Below are 21,972 nucleotides of genomic sequence, written 5' to 3'. Positions count from 1 at the left end.
AGCCTAAAAAACGTACATAGTAAATAGTTAGCACAGTAAAAGTGGTAAAAGTTCATTTCGCATTCTAAAAAAAAATGGCGGTTCCTCAACCGTTATACCTGCAACAGTGTGCACTATAATAGACTACAGACACTGCCGCCTTATCCACTTAGTCGACGTTCTACAAAAAAAAAACAAAATAGTTTTCTCTAACAAATAATTTTGTCAAAGACAAATAAACCGAAACCATAAATCATAGCTAACATAACCACGCTTGGAAATTTCAACGAGCATTGTACAATTTTATTTTGCACTGAAGTATAACATTATACGGTTACTGGAACCAATGGGCGATTTTTTTTGTCAAAATTGCCCCACATTTGTCCCCCACAAAGGACATTGATTTGGATATGTTGCTATAACAGCATCTCAAATCAACATCTCTCAAATTCAAATGTTTTGATATTTCAGCAATTTTCCAGATTTGCATTGACCTTTTTTTTTTTTTTGATTTTATTACCTATACTTATAAATAATTTGTATAAACATTTAACCTTCACGAGCCAACTGTTTTAAAAATTGGCATTTTTTATTTAAATTTGTATCCGCATAATAAATATGTCTTCAGAATGACTAGAAACCTGTACAATAGTACAAAAGTTTGAAATTTTGACAAACACTCTATATCACTACTGTGTGTGTTTAAGTAAACACATAATATTATATTACATCGGAAAATTTAAGATGTCCTAAGTTTTACCAACAGCTAACACATATATTGCTTTATAACAATGCAAGTCCCCATGGTCAATATATCCAACAATCGTTTCATTTCAAGCAAATAAAGTATTTCTTCTTGTAAGTATGATTTTAATAATATCATGGCGTAAAAAAAAGGGAAAAAAACAAATAAATTACTTATGGAAGTGAATGTTTGACAAAAAATAAATTGATGTCGCTAATTCCAGATAGACCTCGAACTCTAAAACATAATATACATGTTAACAAAGATAACCTACTTTTTCATCATTTAAATGGCTCTTATTTTGTGAGTATTAAACCAATTTTAAAAACCTATACGAATAACTAAACAAACATTTCGGACGATAGTTTAGTTTCGGGAAGGGGAAGGCCGCCCTAAAACATATTAGTGTTGAAAGATGGCACTTTTTTTGTTGTTTTGTACTTTTATAGTTCATTTTAAATTTACTTGTGAGTTGTTAATAGCTATCAGAATTAATACACAGGCCGTGTTTAAAGTAACCGAACAAAATCCACCTTGATATTATTAAGAGGCCTCTACACCTGTGTATATTCTATCGAAAACAATTCTATCTAAAATAAACCGTTTACTGAAACGCGTAAAACGACAATACTTTTGAAGACTAGTATACATTTTTCAAAATTTGTGTGATACATGGTTGGTAGTACATTTTTAAGTTAATTTTTTAATATTATTGTAAATATGGTTAACAATTTTAAAAATACAAATATATTTTATTATTATTAAAATAACCAGTTGTATAGTGATTTGTTTGTTTAAAGCTTCAGTTTTTCTTAAACTTTACAACAAATCTTTGATAATCACATGATTTCCCAAACTCATAATAACATTTTAGAAATGGACACTTATATCATAAATTATTAACAACCAAATTATTATTATTTCAACAGAACTGTAATTTTGTATTTTGGTTGATAGCATTTTATTTATTTGTTTTTAGCCAATCATTGAAAACGTTACGAAGCTAAAATTAACATTATTTCTTATTATTACAAAAAATGTCGATTAAAATGAATAATTGTATGATATTCTGATATTTTAACTGAGTTTGAGCTTGTAAACAAAAATGTTTTAAGAACAAGTTATGGTCTTCCGGGACGATATAAACAGCTCGTTTCAGGAACAATATTAGTTTATATAGCGTAACTTTTCTTTGACTTGTTTTTTAATGAGTTTTATTACACAAGATCAAAGGCAGTAAAAGCCTAAGCAATCAAAATATTATACATATCTGTTTTTTTTAAACCGATATATTTGTATTTTACAAGGTTTGAAATATAATTTTGGTGTTGAGAGGACGCTACTCAAGCCATTTCTAAGGAGTAAAGTATAGGCAATTTTTTCAAAAATCCTAATTTAGAGATTGAATCATAATGTGAACTTATTAATACAGTATCGAGGATACTTTGCTAATTGCCATTTTTTTTTCGTCAGACTATCGCAGTAATTTTTATAGGATAAATTACAACTTTTTTCCCATCAACACTGCTTTGTGTATGTAAGACCAGTATTAACAGTAAATTTACCAAATTTTCACAATTTATAGAAAAAAACTTGGTGACAAAATATTAGTAGCTTGTTGGGTATTTCTAACCGGAAAATTTGTACATAGGTAACCTGTATATTTTGTTAGTTTAAGATGAAAACATGTTATTATTTGAACAATACACGCGCACAATATTTGTCTGCACATGTATTACAACTCAAACTGTACTAAGACCGAGATACCCTATCTGTCCCTCAAAATGTTCAATCACAAATCACTTCAAACGAGTTTCATTCATACGCCGAATTTCAATTTGTATAATAGATTTTTATTTCTGACGATTTTTTGTCGGAAAATGTATGCATTTGAATTAGCTTTAAAAATAGTACAACGAAAAATCTTTGTAAGACAAATTGTATTGAAAATATAAGTTTTCGAATTTGGTTAATATTAAAAATAAAAGCTTTACGTCTGAAATTCAAACTAAACACAATTATTGGTAGACAATATAAATCTACCACTTTCAGTAAAATTTAGCACCCATTACACTAGTCACCTTAATTTTAGTTACTAAGTAAGTACAATAATTTCGGATAGGTATCAGTGAAGGTTTTATTTTTTTATGATACTATTCATAATTTATTTATTTTGTATGTTGCACTATTGTCTTTGTGTGACGTTACATATATATTATTATTAAATATATATTGTTATTATCTGGTTTGTTTTTATTGTGCTTAATAAATGTCAATATATTGTACCGTGACAAAGTAAAATAATAAAAAAACAATCATTAAATTATACATGTAGCTAGAATAAGATTTAAAAATGTTTTTATGATTAATTATGTAGCTTATAAAAAGTATGCCTTGTTATTTAGAAGTTAGCTTGATATTTTGAAAAAAAACGGCTTAATACATCATTTTATGACAAGCGCCGCGCCGCTATTGCTTTTTTTTAAATTTTGACTTAAGAATGTTATGCATTTTTATAGGTACTCGTATATTAAAATCAGATAATGTGGTATGGCTTTTATAAAATGTGTAAGAAATATTATAAAATATGTTGTTTTTTCAAACCGATAAAATATATGAACATGAGTAATCATACAATTTTTAGCGTTAAGTATAAAAATATATATTTTTTTACTATTTACACGAGCGCATTATTTTTCTTATTTTTATTTTAATATGTACTTTATAACACCAAAAATGAAATGTGTTCAAGCCCTCCGGTCCCAAATTCATTTACAATTCTATAACTTTTTGACAAGCATAGTCCAAACCGAGCACAGTTCAAACCAAGTACAGTGTAAGCCAGCACAGTCCAAATCAAGTACAATATAAATTTGTACGGAAGAAGTTCACAAATTTTGGCCACAAAAATGTTTAAATCTAAATGTCATTTCATTACAATCAAACGCTTCGATGCGAATCTGAAAATAATGAGAATTCAGCACATTATAAACCATAAAAGTCTAAGCCCACACAGTCTAAACTAACTCGTAGGGAAGAGGTGGGAAAATGATTTGTTCTGAAAATAATTTTATTAGACATGCTTTATAAATGTTTGATAAAAACGTCCACTCGATTAGATTTTTTTTTCACAAATTTATAGCAAACAAAATTTAAAGATTAAAATGTTGCAATCATTTATTTATTTGTGATCTCTACAAATTATATAAATTGAGTTTATTACAGATATAAGAAAAATAACAAGAAATTAGTTAACTTTTACCCGATGTGACTTGTTTGGCCTTTTTATAAAGAAGTATGATTTTTTTTTACAAACATTTAAAGCTATACATACTGTTTAGTATGTACTACATTTTAAAGTCTTAACTTGGTCTTTAAAATGTCATAAAATTGATAGGTAGATATATTATCTTCTTTAAATATGTTTTTTGAAAATTATTGTTTTGTGCTTAATAAACCTGACAATGCTAATATGCAGTACGCATACCGAATTGGGAAGATAGTTTAGTATTTTTGACAATATGTATGGTAATTACAAGACTTGACTGAAATAAGATGTAATAACAAAATAAATTGTTTTATCGCGCTAATTTTGAATTAATTGACCACAAAGCACCTAAATATTTTGAATTTTGCGGCGGAATATTACAATGATGATATCACGAGTGTTCTCAAGACGATTTCTCCGCTTCGCCAAAACCGAATAAGAAATACAATGTATTTTTTAAAATTTTCGTTTAAACATTTAACCGATAATTTGTTTGATTATTCGTTTTAGTCGATAATAATTATTATTACCTACTTCGGACGGATTGTGAGCACTCGTGTCCGGCTATCATCAGACAATGTACATACATATAATACAACATAAACACACGGTGTACACGACGACGTTATAATATATTATGCTACAACGGGCAATAATTACGTACTTAACATCTGCACGCCAACCACTTTCACCGGCCGATAGAGAGTGTGGAAGGTTCTATTCGTCTTTACTTCCCGGTCTGTCGCCGCCGCAGTGTCCCGGTGATTCACAAGCCGGCAGGTAACCGGTAACCGCGTTGAGAAAAAAAAATCGTCGAGTGCGCGATTGAGTGTTTTTTTTTTTCATTCATTCTACAATTATTACTTATTTCGCGCAGTTTTACAGAACACAAATTTTGTGTCACCGACGATGCGCCGACAAGACAACCCGGTCGGGTTGTTGTCCTGCGACATCAGCAACAGATGCCGCGTTTGCAGACAATTGGGCTTAAGCAAAGTCACGCGACCATAGCCGGAAATCGTGTCCGATATCGCGTGAGTACCTACACATTAACCCTAATAGCTGGCCAAAGTCGACGGCAAACAAATTTGAGTCGCGTCCGCCAGTTCCGAAAGCCACTTAAGTAAAAAAATGTTCAATAAATTCTAAATGAGTTTGGGTTTAAATCGTCCGACGGAGCAGTTTTGTTCCAAAACCTCACTCTCTGTACTTGTGAAATAAAACCGTGGTGTTGCTTTCTAACAAGGTTACAATGTTTTGTAATAACATTTTTTCCTTAAAATTATCTCAAATTGAGGTGGTAGCCGCTATTGGAACTGGCTTAATTCGGGATGTACGTACAAAAGCCCAGAAGTTATCAAAAGATGCAATTATCGGGTTAACTAAAAAACAACCCCCCTCCCCCCTCAATAGTAAAATGCATAATAATAATAAAAGCTAGGAGAACACGTCGTGCATGACGCAATAACACTGCACACTGGCATTAACACCGTTTTCCCACGGACAGTCTTATGTGAAATAAACAACTAAACCGCAATTGAATCGTGTCGATTATGTAGAACGCAAAACCATTTGATTGACCGCTGTTAAGTGTAGTCTACCGATTTTGCACATTGAATAAGGAGTGATCTTGATTGAAAAATCCAATCTAATAACACCCAAAGTATTTATAATTTATATCCCGACGATTGTTTCATCAATCCCGACGAGAGTAGGAATTGATCGAAGAACAGCTTATAAGGCCCATATTTGTTTTCATAAGCATCGGATGAACTTACAGGGCTTAAACAAGAGGCGTTAAAGAGTAATGACATGTAGGTATAAAAAAGAATACTTTAACTTTAAGGTTAGCGAAGAGAACGAGTAGAGATAGAAATGAAACAAACTCGTAGTTTGAAGAACAAGTTAGTTAAGTAGAGAAATAATTAAAATGTAAATGTTGCGAATGCAAGCTAATTAATACATCGTTTGTATTGAGAATTAAGACAAGACAGCATTTTTTTATAGTAAAATTTATCTTTTCAATATTTCTTTTAAAATTGACATTTTATTTACTTTTGATTTACAACCATTAACAAATTTGGCGTGCGGCCCTTGATTACGGTTCGCCATCAGACACAGCCTGTTTATCAATACAAAGTATACTTTGTCAATACATATTTAAACAAATTGTTTTTAAGCAATGTTAAGCATCGTTGTTGCAAACTTCTACAATTTTCAAAGCTATTGATATTAAAAAAAAAAAAAAAAACTTTTGTCTGAATACTACGGATAACTGTTTAACCACTGGACCGATTTTTTTCATGTGACAAATCTCTAAACCAAAAACCGTACTTGAATAATACTTTGTAAGGTCAAAAATGATATCAACGAAATATTTTTAATCCTGTTCCCCAAAAGGGGTAGTAACTCGTACTTTGTTTTACTTGTTTAGGTGTAGTTTATGAATTAAAAAATGACATACTGAAGGCGTATCTAGTGTGGCTTCATTACTTTTACCAAGTTTTTCAAAAATCTGTAGTCAATCTTGTTGTCAATTGTGTTGATATTTAATAATTTGTTTTCATATATACGGAGTGATCAATTAAGTGATTTCATCGCTTTCGAATATTATAATTTCTGATGATCTCGATGATATGCTCCGCCCCGCGTGATAGAATTGATTTTTTTCCCCGAGTTGCACAGTTTTTTTTGTTTTTACAAAATATAGCTAATTTAAGATGTTATCACTATTTGACCCGTGGCTACTGCTGATGCAGTGTAGTAGTAACGTAATGCCGTTCATTAGGTATTTTATGTTATTTTAGTAAAATCAATTTTAAGCTAACCCGAGCGAACACGTTTTACCTCTTAACCGTTGCGCAACGTTATCATAACGGCGCCAAAGTAGAAATTCATGCTTTTTTTTTTTTACAAGGCGTTAATATTATTATATATACATAATATTGTACAACGTATTCTATTAGGTTACCTAGCGTACCGGCAGCTGTGGCTTAACATTACCCACCCGCACTGACCGACCGAGAGACGAGAGGTCGGGTTATATTATTAACTGCTGATTAGTTTAGTATTTGCATAACAATATCCGGACGATTATTCTACTCCGGTTCTCGTCCGTGACGGACTTAGCGGTGGAACTTACATTGTCGCATCGTATGGCCTGTACTTGTAGAAAAATAAAATTAAAATGTAACATACACACAGTCTATGCAACCGTTCGGAATGGCGTGCTTCACGATTCACGCGTACTTAGTCGAGTCACGCAACAGTTTGCAATATAATAATATTATATTATATTATAATACACTCGTTACATTCCTTTTGATCTAACCGTGTAATTATTATATGTAATATATATATACGGAATGTAGAACGGTTCCTTCGGCAGAATATATTATACCGATATAAAGAAACTCTAAGATGGTCCGACCGAAAAATAAAAACCAAATTTCATAAAGCTTTGACTTAATATAACAGCATAAAATATCAAACGTGTTAAAACTTGGAATATTACTTTTGATAAACTTATCCGTAGCGTTTGTTAATTCGAAACGTTTAATGAAAACTCAATAATTAATTACTCGCAATATTAAAATGAATGAAGCAAAAAAATATTTTTATCAGTGAGCAAAACGTTTTGACAGAATTTCGGAATAAGCTGTTTATTGTCAATCGATTTAAGTATTGTGACTAATCACTTCGAGACTACACTATGATGAACAATTTAAACATTAAGATGGCACCTGTTCATTAAAAAGTGAACCAATAATTCATTCTGGCTGTGAGATAAAATATGGTGCCAAACGTCGTTTTGGAGCTTATCATCTGAATTAATTGTTGTTATTGCATTACTTTCAACATTTATAACAATCTCTTTCTCCTTCTATCCTATGGATGTATCTTTTTTTCTTCTCCTGTTCCCGGTAAATGGAGTAAAAGCCATTGTTCCCTAAACTTGTGCCTTCATGTCTTTATTCATAACACATATATGTACTGTTTCTTAGTTTTACATTCTTCCTTGCGACATATTACCAATCCTTCTTATTCCAGTCTTTCTCGTTTTCGTGGTATTTACATGAATCTTTACAACTTCTTTTTTGTGTCCCCCCATTTATATTTCATTTTAACTTAGTCACTCATGACTCTGCAAACATTCATTACAGCATTGGTATTTCAATTGCTTCTATTTTTCCTTTCATCTCACTTGTGCAACGCGCATCACGGCTGGCCTCACTTCGGGTTTTCAATAAGAATATGTTTGATACAATCTGTTGGACGTTCATAAAAACAAGTGCAAGATGCCGAAATCGATGATTACACCAACTAGTCAATTGTTCAACTTTCGATTTTTGAAACGACATTTAACGACATTTTGATCACGTTAAGCGATTGACGTTTCTCTAGTTATGATTTATACAAATCATATTCCTCGATAACACAGACGGTTCTTCGTCCCGTTATAGGTCGAGCCTCTACAGGAGGTAAAGCAAACAAACTCGGTGCGTTTGCACTTTACTATGTTGTCACTTGTACAGTCTCAAAAAAAATGCAAGCATTTACAAATATTTCTACATAGTATTTTCTTCAACAGATTTCACACGACGACCATATCCCAATCACGGCGTTTAGCCAACAACGCATTCGACGACCAAATATTATTTTATTATAAATTCATATTTATCTATTACCCGTAACTCGGTTGTTGCTGTTGTCGTTGCGGGTACCAGCACACATTATAATATTATCTATGTACACACAAACATAACATTATGGTACATGGATCATAATATTATACAAAAAAAAAAAATTGAAAACCGACTAAGGTATCACTTGTGTTTTTAACCGAAATCACTTTACCGCCGTCGTACCCGTAACGCGTTGTCCTGCAATTATCTAGCCCATATTATTATATTTTACTAATATTATTATAATGAGGGTATGCGAGTTACATAAAATGCAATTACTTTCGAACGTCGTCACGTCAACGCAATTTAAACGGTGAGTATTTTTGCATATCATTTCTATCGTCTCACGCTGTAATTTGCAGTACTCGTGTTTACACAGTATTGATATTTTTTATTCATACACCCAAACGATCCGTCGGGGTAATAAAGTATTTTTTTTTATCAACAAAAAGTGTTAACCTTCATTATCACCACCGTTGCCACACGGCAGTCAGTTTACCGGGATAATAATCGCAATTTTGTTCAACATTTTCTTAAACTTTTTTACAAAAACTTACCGAACATTTGACCGGTCAATAACAGTTTTTTAATAGTTACTCTTTGCCTTACCAGTGTTTAAAAATGTAGGCAGCAGTGTAAGGTAAGATGTAATATTATCTAAGCGCACTACTCAACCACAGTTTTCCTTCCGCTTAAATTTTTTAGTGCTATAAACTCTATAAGTAATTATTTTAAACTGACTATAGACCGACTTTTTATCGTTTTTAACTGTTGATGCACGTATAGGCTTTATATCACTTGCGACACTAAATACATTCTAAGGAACACTTCATCGCCGGAGGACCCCCTTGACGCTCAGAGTGGTAAACCCGGGTTTTTAACCAGTTAAAGAATTTAAGAACTATTGGTAGACGTCTTTATATTATGAAAAATTTCCTTGAGAACATTTTATAATAAAAGTTACTATATATTATTATCTTTTATTTTAGAACTTTTAAGTATTTGTTCTTATGTAGTTTTTACATTACTACTTCAATATTAGAATTACAATACAATTGATTTATAATAATCGTTGAAGTGGGACTTTTTTGGAAAAGTTCCAGAACACTTTGGGCGTGCCTGTGTGGTGCACAACACAACAGCTGTTTTCCCAGTACTCGCCATATAAATCAAAAAGAAAATCTAAACGGTTATTGCGCTGCGAATTGTTTATTGTGCGCTCGCGGTTATTTCTATTAACAATCATAATTATAATAATTATATTATTATTACCTGTGTTTATTGCGTCCTAGGGGTCAGTAGGCCTTCACCCGTCCGCCAGTGATGCGCCGCCATCGTACCTGGGTACGAACCTAAATATGTAGCTGTCCTTGACGTTCTTCGGTGTATAGTTTTTCATCTTTTACCCGCATTTTTTATTTATTTATACATATAAACATGTATATATATATATATATTTTTTTTTTTTTACAAACATACGCGATATTCGTGAAGGATAACGATTGTGGCGTTTCGGTGTGCGGCACGTCGGTAATAATAATACTAATATAATATTGTAATACTTTTGTTAACACATAATATTTTTACTATCAAAAAGGTAATTTCATCGGTACATCGGTAGGTGTATCACACTATCATCTCATACTTGGAATATTTTCGCCGGTAATAATTGTAGTGCCCTCGAGGGCGATGCGCGAATCGTCACACACGCCGACAACGATCGACGTTGACCCTAATCGTTGTGGCGCAACGGCCGATGGTCAATGACAATGATAATAATATTATTATTTTTGTAATATTCACCAGAAACCGTTTAAACTAAGGTGTATACCTAACAACTGTTGATTAAAAGCAGTCTATTTTTTTTTGGCGCTTTAGACCGAAAATCCTAACAGAAATATGACAACTTAAGATGGTCCGATTTCAATTTTGTATGAATTTACATTTGGCTAAGTTATGTTGGCAACGTATTCTGTATTTTTTTTGTAAAAAATTGCGTTATAATATTGAATTTTTTAGCTTCGATGCGGAGCTGAGAAGGTATTGTTTTTACAATGATGTGTTTTAATTTTTTATTTTTGTGTCTGGACTCACGATATCTCGTAAACCGCTGAACCGATTTCTTCGTGTAGCAACTCTAAAGATCAGAAATCATACCTGGAAGGTACTATAACGGGCCAAAAATTAAAAAAAGTCACCCCTCCCCATCAAAATCGAGAAAAACACCTAAAAAATTTACAAATTTTTCAACTTAAAATTACGATGCTCTATAACTTTTTTAAAAATAGTCGAAAATGTTACAAATTTATATGAATTGTTTTCAAACATAGTACTATCGATAAACATTAACAAATCATGAACCCTTTCCCTTAGAAGGAATAGAATTGTTTTCTTTATTTCACTTTTTCAAGGAAAGTTTTAGAGATTTAGATCTGAAAATTAGACCGAAGGTAGATCTAAAATGGAACTATAACATATACAATTTTCTCAAAAATTTATTCGTTTATTTAAAAGTGATTTTTATCACTTTCAGTTATAATAAAATCTGTAGACCTGTGACCTCTCCGTCCCCACTATGCCCCGACCCCACTGTACTGGCTTTTTAAAATTGAATTTATTTTTTCCCAAAGAAATGTTCCCTCGTTAAACTCAGTCAAAGCTCATACACGGTGACATTTACTATATTTTGAATAATAGTTTAACAAAATGTTGTTTAATATTTGTTTTTTAAAAATTTAATCTATTTTCTACTGTCTAAATAGCTCTATGCGTTGTTTTCTTATTTTACTTGACTGATCGCCACAACCGCGTCGAAAACATTTACTTGTGATGTTCCTGCTGTTTTGGAAACGTGAAAAACAAAATCAACATTTTGTCATTGATGGCAGCAACTTAAGCCAAACTGCGATTAACAATATATCAATTGCCCATGACTAATTGTCGGGTCCTAACGCATGCGTGAGAATCGTCGAAGGTAGGATATTGTGCAAAGCGAGTATTACAGCAAGTATAAAATAATAATAATAATAAACATTTAAAAACACTAACACGAGAACAAGAAAAACGCATTGGACACGGTTCATAAAACACCGCGGCCGTTACAAAATCGTACATAATAATAATACCTACTATAATTACCGTCGCGGCGAAGATGCTTGTGCAAAGATAGCGCTTGACCATGGTAAGATATTATTGTGTCTGCATGCGACGACAAGATAATTGGCCACAATTATAAATTCACAATTATTATCAGCACAATGGTGGCGTGCGGTATACAAGTTAAACAGCGCAACGTTTATACACATAATATTCGCTTAGCCCGTTCTTTGCATATCAGCTAATACATAATAGTAGTCTCACTGTAGACACTATAGCTTCAGGTCACTTTATAGCTGTAACTGCTGTACACACCATCGGCCTGTCGGTATTTGTTGAAATGCACAATCTATACAGGGTGATCGACTTCTAAAGACCTGATGATCGACTAGTTCAACTAATAACTATCGCAATTTTGTAGTTTTACTAGCCACGCGCTCCGCTTGGCTTCCGTTATCCCCAAAAAAAACCTAAATCGGCTTTCAAAAATACTTTTAAAACATTTCCTTTTTACAATCTTTTTTAAACAAAAGATAATATTAATATCAAAATACCCTGAGCCAAGTGTGCAAAATACCCTGAGCCACCTTTTTAAACATTTATTTAACATTTACAATAGTTTTGCTATACTCTAAACTGAGATGGGCAGTAGGTAATTATAAATGAATCAGTAAACCAAACATACACACCAAATAATAAGATAAGATAATTAAAATGACAAAAATCTTTTTTATTAATGTAAAATAATTTTAAATACTTATTTTAGCGTAAAATCATCAAGTATTAACAACACAAACTTTTCAATAAGAATTCATAAATACTTTAATTGTTCTATAATATCAAAGAAATTTTGGATTAATATTTATGTCCTTAAATAATTCGAATCTACAAATGTGCACTAATACATTTTTACTAGTCAAATATTTATACTAGACATATCTTAAATTAAAAATATTATGTTAATGGTTTTAGTAACCCCCGAATTGGGGTATTTTTTTGAGGAGGAAATAGTATAAGGTTAAATATTTAAAAAAAATGTTTAATAGGTTAAAGAATATGCGTCATTTCCAGAATTGTGTCCATCTTAAACAGTAACTTTATAAATGAAGAATATTTTTTTAGTAATTTTGTCTGGTCGTTAATTACTCTATTTTAGTTATTAGCGCGTTTTAACGAGTTAAACGGAAGGGTCAATGCGGTTGAGTAAAAAAAAATACCACATTACAACCTAAGTCAAAACTTTTAATAGCTGATAACTCTGATAGAAGTTATGGGAAAAACTAATTGTCTTCAGGTCGAAAATTTCAGTTTAAATAATTTTAAAAATATCCACGTTATCGTATGAGGTTCAGAGGCAAAAATAAATTTGCTATTATTTGCCGAGAATACAAGTGGATCAGTGATCACTTTAATATTGATCATCCTGTATATTGTAGTGTATGTGTATATCTGCGCTAAAGGGAAAGTGCGAACATGCCCGTGCGCCTAACAGTCGGACCGATGGCGCCGTACCTACCTCTTTGCCATTAACATATATATATATAATAATAATGATATTATTTCATTAAAAATACATTAAGATTTTTTTTTTATCAGGCTTGTTTTTTTTTAACGTTTGAAGTGTCTAGAGCGAGATATAACATTATTAAAAACTACCTCTATTAACCGCGCTTTAATAGTAAACAACATTATTGAAAATTGAATACAGGTTTTAACGTTGTTAAGCCTATTATTATACACTGCGATGACATCTGGGCAACCTAAATATAATAATAATATTATGCTCTTTATAAGAGACTCCTACATAATATTCTACAGCGGTTATAAAGCGGTTTACACGCGCTGGTATGCGAATGTAGGCAGGCAGGCAGGCAAGCAGGTACCTACACACACCTATGACTAGTACATATAAGACGTGGAAACGTGATGTGTGTATTATAATATATTATACACACTGTATACGTGTTACCGGCAAATGTGTTTATTTACAAAAAAAATTACTATTTGTCAAGTTTATTTTTTTCCAAATAATTATGTATATTATTTTAAAGAGATTCCGTAATAATATATTCAGTAAATACTTGTCATCATTAAACATTTTTCTGTACGATTATTGAAAATCGTCAATTGACTAATAATATGCTGTCAACTTAAATAGTATAGGATCTCATACATTGTATGCAATAGTTTTTTTTTATGTCGCTATAGGATGGCTAACCTCAGATTTAAAAACTATCTCCTCAAAAACTTAATCGGATGGCGGCGACTACTGATATGTAGAAACAACTTATCTACAGAATTGCAATAAAACGTTTGATAATGATTTATTTTTATTTAAGTTTTCCATTATACCATAATAATTACAAATGAAGCCTATTTTGGTGTGTTTTATTTACGGTTTTAAATGAAACAAACTATTAAACATCTCCCACGTAAAAAAAAAAACATTTTAACTTTGCACTACTGTAAAAATAAGTCATTTACACCCTTTGGATTTTTGCTGCTTTATTTAAAGTTTTTTAACTCCTGAAAATAAAAAACCGTTCAGCTTTTTTGTGCCAAAAAGGATTTTTGAAAAATGATGAAAGTTCATGATAAAAGATGAATTTTGTTGTTTTTAGAGTCTTAAAGTGCAGTGAAGATTTTCAGACCTTTATCTGATATAGTTAATTTACTACAGACCTAAAAATTGTACATAAATAGAAAGTTGAAACATAATATAAACATATTTAAAATTACATTTTTTAATAATTATTTTTAAATTTCGACGGAAAGAACATTAGATGTTAAGTGTTTAGCTTCTTTTTTTTTAATAATTCTCTAACAATTAATAAAGTGAAATGCCGATCCCGCGACTTGACAAGAGTTTTTTAAAATTATTTTTCTCGATTTTATTAATAATTATAAGAAAGGGCTTTTTCCATATTTACATTAATTATAATGTACCTTTGGTAAGAGTTTTTTTTTTTTGGATTGTATAGGCCATAGTTAAATAAAGAAAGCGATTCTGTAGTTAGAAACGTATTGTTAGTTCAGATACATGGAAAAAAACAGGACATTAGTGACGAAGCATAGAGAATTCGAGACGGTCGTTATTTTGTAAGACTTACTTGAGTATAATAATATTGGCTTTCTAAAATGAAAATCTATAGACGGTGAAATAAACTTTAAATGTCGTCAAAAATAACTATAAGTGTAGCTGTTTAATAGCTTATATTAGTGTATAGGTTTTAAAAAGAATGGTATAAACAAAACAGATTTTTCCATAATATGGACAGTTAATCTTTATAGAATAGATATTACAAATTATATATTCTATTTTTTTAACTGATTGTTTCTAGATTGGGAGATATTCTCCTCGTAAAATTTATCCAGTTTCAGCTGTTAAAAGTATAATTTATTAGTTTTTTGACCCAAAATCGACTAGAAACCAAAACAGAATATTTGTTGAAATAAAAAAAAAAAACAATATCTGTATTAACAAAATCACAATATTTTACTATGATTTTAATTTTTACATTCTCAAAATCAACTGTTCTTATAAATTATTCACATATATATTGGTAACGCTAAGAGAGTATCTCTATATTTATCAATAATTATTATATGTTATGTCATGATTATGTACCCACCCGTAGGTTAATAGCCCATTCATTTTATTTTGTACGTGGAAAACAAATATTATTTATTTTTTCGAAGCTTATATTTACATGGTATTTCATTAAAAAACCAGATAGGTCGAAACTAGGTTAGTGTGCTACACGGACTTTACATTATCAACTAGTTTCCCCCCTACTTGCTGTTAGTGTAGAATTTAAAACGATAAAAAAACATAAGGAAGTAATTCATAATTATTGCAGTTACCACAACTAGTTTCCGATTGCAAAAATTAGCGTTACTAAATGAATTACTTTGATTATCGATAAACTAATTGTACTTAATATTTCGGTATAATTTTATGAAAAATTAATCATTTTCAAATTAATTATAATTTATATCGAAAATCAAATTTAAGAATTAACTTTAACGGTTTTTCTAAAGTTTCAAAGTATTAGTTGTTTCAAACCAAATAATTGATAATAGCCTAAAACAAATTTAAAAGACATAAAGTCATGGTACTTCCATTTGGGTACCTCGTGGAAAATCCAATAGGACTTAGCGTTAGGACACATTGACACGGTTCAAAATGCGATTAAAAGCCACTCCTAAGTGTTCAGATTAACTAACCAATATGATTACTAGTACTACTAGGTTAAAACTATTGTACCTCATTAGAATACAGTTAGTGTATGTATTAAAGGATATTTATATATATTTTTGTCAATTACATTTCCCATATAAATTGATCGCTCCTGATAAATTATTAGATAAATAACTCTCGGTCGTCTCTTCCGGTTCCTATAATATTTTCACAGACATTCACTTCTTGGACACTGAACAGCGTGGGTTCAGATAATGTAACTAATTGTTATGAATCATATTTTTATACTTGTCGTTTTCCGCGTGTACTTGGATTGTTAAGTGTAGCCACTTAAGTATATAATATAATATAGGTGCACACAAAACGTTGAAATAAAAACGGCCTTGTTGCTCGCCTAAAATTCGTTAGCACCATGTACAAGTACACCGACTCAGCGAACACATACACACTTGATATTTCATCACTTTTCGGCCTTAAAATAGCAGTTGGAAATTGTGTTTCCATGAAAAAATTAATTTTATTTCAAACGATAATGACAGAAACAAAAAAAATTACTCATAATTTACAAAGTTTAACGAAATTTTTCTAAAAAAAATTTCACCGGAATAGCAAACAAAAAAAAAAAAGCTTGTTATGTGTGTGTGTTTTATTTAGGTACTTGTTCGAGTAAGTTATTCAAACAATATACAGCCCATTCGAACCAACACATTCATCTATAATCTGATATGCCAATTATTATTGGGAAAGGCCAAACTTCCACGTTGGCATTGTATTACGTCGGGTTTTTTTCTATGTCTGTACCGTTCGTGAGTTGTTAAGTTGTACCTATTCATTCAATGCATGCTCGGATTTAGTTTCAATAAAAATATTATTTAAATAGTGCGCTAGTGTTAACGTTGCACGGAACCAAAGACAAGTGTTTTTTTTATATATATAATATTTTGCACCGTGAATAATGGGAAACTCCTCGCCTACTGTACGCAAATAAAAATGATTACAATAGTTAGTTAGGGGCTTTGAGATGTCTTTGATAACCTGCATGAATACAATTAATAGTTTCTTATAATGTTTAAATAGCGATGTGTATTTTCTTTGTGTTCCTTTCTGTTTACAAAGAAGCGGAAAAACAGAAAAAAACACATGACTGGTGTACAGTTAACACTTTAACTGGCAATAATCGATAGCTAATGGAGCTATTATATGTACAATAAAAATTATATTTTATGTAATAGATTATAACATGTAGTTTGTGCATTTTACACGAATACAGAGGTTTTCTTTATACAAAATATATTTTTTTTTTTAACTTGACCGTAACTTGGGTGGAATTATAATCAGAATGTGTTTTGAATTTTTGGAATAAAGACCTTTTTGGGTCTGTCGTTAAAGAAAAAATGTGTTTTCATATCATAATATGCCCTCTTAAAGAAGAGGATTCGGCCAACTTTTGGTTCAAGGCTGATAAGATTTGTGGTCGGTTGACTATACTGATGTGCTACTCCAGTAAATCGGTCCCTGCCGAGTCGAGTAAAAGCTTTTTTGTAAAATATTGTCTGTACAACTTTGATTTTTATTTAAAACTGTTATAATAAGAATTTTTATGTGAACGTTATTAATTAACTGAAAAAATTTAATTAAATAAAGTTCTATAAGTCGGCTTATAACTCATCTCCATCCATCCTTCTCAACATGATTTTGGCTTGAAAAATAATTATTGATCATTGAACAAATTAACAATTTTAACACAAATTACATTTTTTTTTTTTTTGTAAATAGGTGAGCCGGAAATTTAGTCGTTAACATTAACAGCCGTGGTCGGTTCGAGTGTAAAAAATTAACTGCCACCGAATATATGCAAAAGTGTAGGCGTTAATGTAACAATAATAACAATTATTATTTATAATTCCTTTTGTCAACAAAAAAACAACGAATTGCCGTTTGGTACACTGGTAAAACGATCGTGTCCTCGGGGTTAAAAAAACAACCACCAGGGGGAGATTGTCTCGTTAGCAGAAATGATTACACGAAAAACGCTCGGGACATTTTCCGGTGGTTTTGTCGACCCGACAAAAACCTTGTGGGTCGTTATTAATACAGCGCAACGGAATGTGATCGACAATCGTTTTTTTATTGTTTTCTATCTATTTTTTTTTTATCCAACACTTCCTGTTGTGGGCATTTCGCGCGTCCTTTGTGCAAAACCGTTCGCCCGTCGTCCTTGTGGTCGCCTATTTCCCTAGTACCCTCTGCGTTGCCTTTAGGCTACACCGCGCCCGCGGCAATGACCGTTGAAAGTTCGGAAGTAAACCAGTTGCGCCCGGTGTAGAAACCAATGGAAGTAGAAAAAAACACCGTGTACATGTTTGTTATATAAAATATTATGTATCTTGCCGTTTTATAATAATATAATAATAATAATAACTAGAGGCCAACGCCGTCGTCGTCGTCGGCGGCGGCGGCGACCTTGCCGGCCCCGCTCGTCCCCTCTACCAGATGCACTCGGCGTGTACGTTTTCCTCGATATCCACAGCCGCCTTATTGTTTCGACGATTATTATTATTTTTTTATATATATATGTGTATATATTTTTTTATCACACAGCAAACCGTCTGTGTGCGACCGACAGTCTCTTCAGTGTCCGCTCGGGATCCGATCATCGCACGTGCACCGTTTGCCGACCGTCAATCATGCAAACCGCGCGCCAACAGCTGTCGCCGGTTAAAATATTATATTATAATACAACAACGTTATCGTTGTAACGTTACGCCTATACAGTGTGATGATAGTTACCGTTTGTTATGTGAAGTGAACGAGAAAAACTGAAAAAATTATTTATTATAATAAGTCCGTTTAAAACAATTATTTTCACCGAAAACTACGATTTTCGTTCGGTCAACCTAACCGGAACTGCTTACTCGCTTACACGCCTACTACAGTATAACTCCCAGGTAAATTAATATAATACAAAACAACTTGAATAGAATATTAAAAAAAAAAAAATGCTGGTTGCCTCATAATCGAAGGTTCCCAACGTTTACATCGTTTATTCCCAACGTGGCACATACATGAGCACATTTTTTTACTGTAATAATAATGATTTATACGCAATGTAAATGTTAATAAAATAACAACATAAATAAAATGAATTATATTAAATATGTATGTATACGTGTGGGTTTTGCCGCCTACTTAATCAACATACAACATCAAGATACCTGCAATAATAACAAACAAATCATACAAATACACGTTTAAAACGGTTATGTATTTGAACAGGGTTTGAAAGCTCAGTTATCGAACTCGTTCAAAAAACTACATATTATCGGTGATTTAAATACTTTTACATAAAAGTTTAAGTTTTATAGACAATTTGTGTATACATATAAGTTTTTACTCAATGTACTCTTCACTAGTGTAAAAAATATACATAAAACTTTTTTAAAACAAAAGTTGTTAAACAAATCGACATTTTTTACAGACATATTTTATATTTTGTAAAATAAAAGTTTAAAGTATAACATATACAATTGTATTGTTAAATTTAAGCCCCATTTTGAATAATACAGACTGTTTGTTGGCCTGACTAAGTGATTGATCGTAAAAAAATGAAAAATTTATCTAAGCCGTTTACAAATATTTTAAATGTCAAAATTTAAATTGGTCTGAGTACCAGAGGTTTAAAAATGTTGATTTGTTTTACAACTTTTGTTTTAACTTTGATTTTCAAACCGTTTTATGTATATTGTTTACATTAGTGAAGAGTACATTGAAAATAGACGATTTAAAAAAATGTCAGCCTATAATAGATAACTAAGAAAGTTGAAAAAGAAAACCTAGGAATATCCTTCACTGACTTTCCTGCAAATGTTGCTGGAGTTAAGGTAGATAGTACTCTCGATAAATTCAACATTTTATGCATAACATTGTTATTAAACAATTATTATAAATCTTAAAAACAATCAACTTCGGTCTTCGTTGTTTCAGTCCTTAACTGGAAAAATAGTCATCCATTTTTAATACTTTATTTCTCTAAAACCATTAAATTGCCATAATAGTCCAAGAGTTAGACATATCTATCGTCTTTTAGTTGCTTGTATTGAATAGGAAATATTGATATTTTAAATATTAAATCAATAAGCGCTGTAAAAAATTAAATACCAATTGAAGTTTGAATTATATAAAATAAAAATTGCATTGTTTTCTAAACATAAAACATGTTGCGTGATGTTATTATAGCGATCGATACAAGACGAAGGCTCGCCTTTAGGTATTATGCAACGTTACAACTTATACCCATCAGAGTCTGAGTAATAATTATTATTACCTATGCGTTTGTTACAAACAGTAACGGCTTCGCTCCACTATGAAGTATAGAATAATTATTATAAATATAATTTATTGCATTTAAAAGGCATGGGTTATTACAGTCATTCATAATATAAAATAATATATTTGTTATTATTATTATCAAACCAGATTTTTTTTTTAAGCCTAAAAAGTTCTCTTAGAAAAGTCAAACCAACCAAAACCTTTATTAGACGATATTAATGACTTGTTATAAAACTGAAATGTTTTATAAAACAATAAAATAAACAATGGATAATTATTTTTTGAGATTCATCAGTGCTTAAAACTTGCGTGGTGTGAGAGATATGTATTCTAATAATATTATATCATTATCGACTGGTATGTACTGTTCGTCTGCGCTTTGACTTCTGCCCTAGTTAAGGACACTCTGAATTCATTTGAAAATCATTATTCAACACTGCTGGTTACCCGCCAATTAACATTCTCATTTTAATGAAAAAAATACACAAACAGGTTGTCATTTAAAAATCTATATTAATTAACGCCCTGCGGATATGTAAAGATATGAGTTAAAAATAGATATGGTTTATTTAAATAATGAAATAATAATATAGGTGAAATCTAGAGCAATGAACAATCGCGACAGATTAATTACAAACATTCTAAATGTATTCTATGGATCTTGGATTTTATCTATATCGTATTATCATCTTAACGGAGACGACGTTATTTCTGAACTAACAATCTTAAAAACCTAAGTACATACATAGCGTACGTTCAAATAAAATATATCGAGTTAGCAATTTGAAATTGTTTAATATATTTAACAATTTTGAGTGAAAAAATAATATTCGAAAAAAGAAAACATATTGTACATAATTATGAGTGCAATTTAAACTTAAAAGCTTTTTCAAACGCAACATTTTTTTATACCGACAGGAGATGCATTTCGTCATATTATTATACATGACTTGATAGTAATAATTATTGTTGTATAATAATTATTATGTACGGCTAGTTACGTTATTACAATGATTGGAGAAATCTAATGCAAATTCATATAAGCATGCGCATGCTGGCTTATAATTGTACAAATATTATCTATTTTAATTCAGGTTATTATAAAAAAAAAAAACGTACAATGCTTTTATAGTTACTACGTAGAACGTACATATAACGCAACTTAATTAAACTCAATTTTGCGTTTAAGGTATTCAGTTGTTTGGCACTATTCGTATATTTTTGTCAAATAAAAATTGGTTATAAGTGTTATGTGTTAATTGGTTATAAGTGCTTTTATACCTAAGTATAGATCGTACGCAACCAACTTAATAAAAAAGGCTGGATATTAACGCGCCCATAATTAGTTAAAGGGAAGTTCAATAATTCAATTAATTCAACTTGGTATAATAGTTACTTACTCTGTCTAAAATCCGCGTTTTAGCTCCCAAACAAACAATTGTAAACTATCCAATAAAAATAAAAAACAACTTCAAATCAAACTTGAGTTTATTCGTTAAGTTATTACATGAACTTTTGACTTAAATAAGACTCAGTAGCCAACTTAGTGCCAAACATTTAATTTAACTTTATCTAAAAAATTACTAAAAAAAAATAAAAATAATTTTGCCTATCCTTAGTTAAATAAGTTCTTATAAATATATCTATTTGCCCAGTCGGGCTTATATAT

At 31.0% G+C, this 21,972-nt stretch overlaps 1 protein-coding gene across 3 annotated transcripts in view; it reads left to right on the top strand.

The window, feature by feature from the left end:
• The first annotated feature begins 4,752 nt into the window (after positions 1-4,752).
• LOC126833735 (dual oxidase maturation factor 1) overlaps positions 4,753-21,972 on the top strand; it is a 34,400-nt gene continuing 17,180 nt past the window's right edge. For 2 of the 3 annotated variants that reach the window (XM_050565239.1, XM_050565242.1), the window contains exon 1: positions 18,584-18,922. The gene's annotated coding sequence lies outside the window, so the exon portion shown is untranslated. Of the gene's footprint in view, positions 5,027-18,583; positions 18,923-21,972 lie in introns of those variants that run through there. The other variant, XM_050565241.1, reaches the window with a different exon arrangement.

This window comes from Adelges cooleyi, unplaced genomic scaffold (assembly GCF_023614345.1).
Source record: "Adelges cooleyi isolate 19-005CV unplaced genomic scaffold, UGA_ACOO_1.1 ACOO_flye_CR_arks_rails_tigmint_CR_PRNA_2, whole genome shotgun sequence".
NCBI classification, from domain to species: domain Eukaryota; kingdom Metazoa; phylum Arthropoda; class Insecta; order Hemiptera; family Adelgidae; genus Adelges; species Adelges cooleyi.
This window is presented reverse-complemented; position numbering and strand designations above follow the sequence as displayed.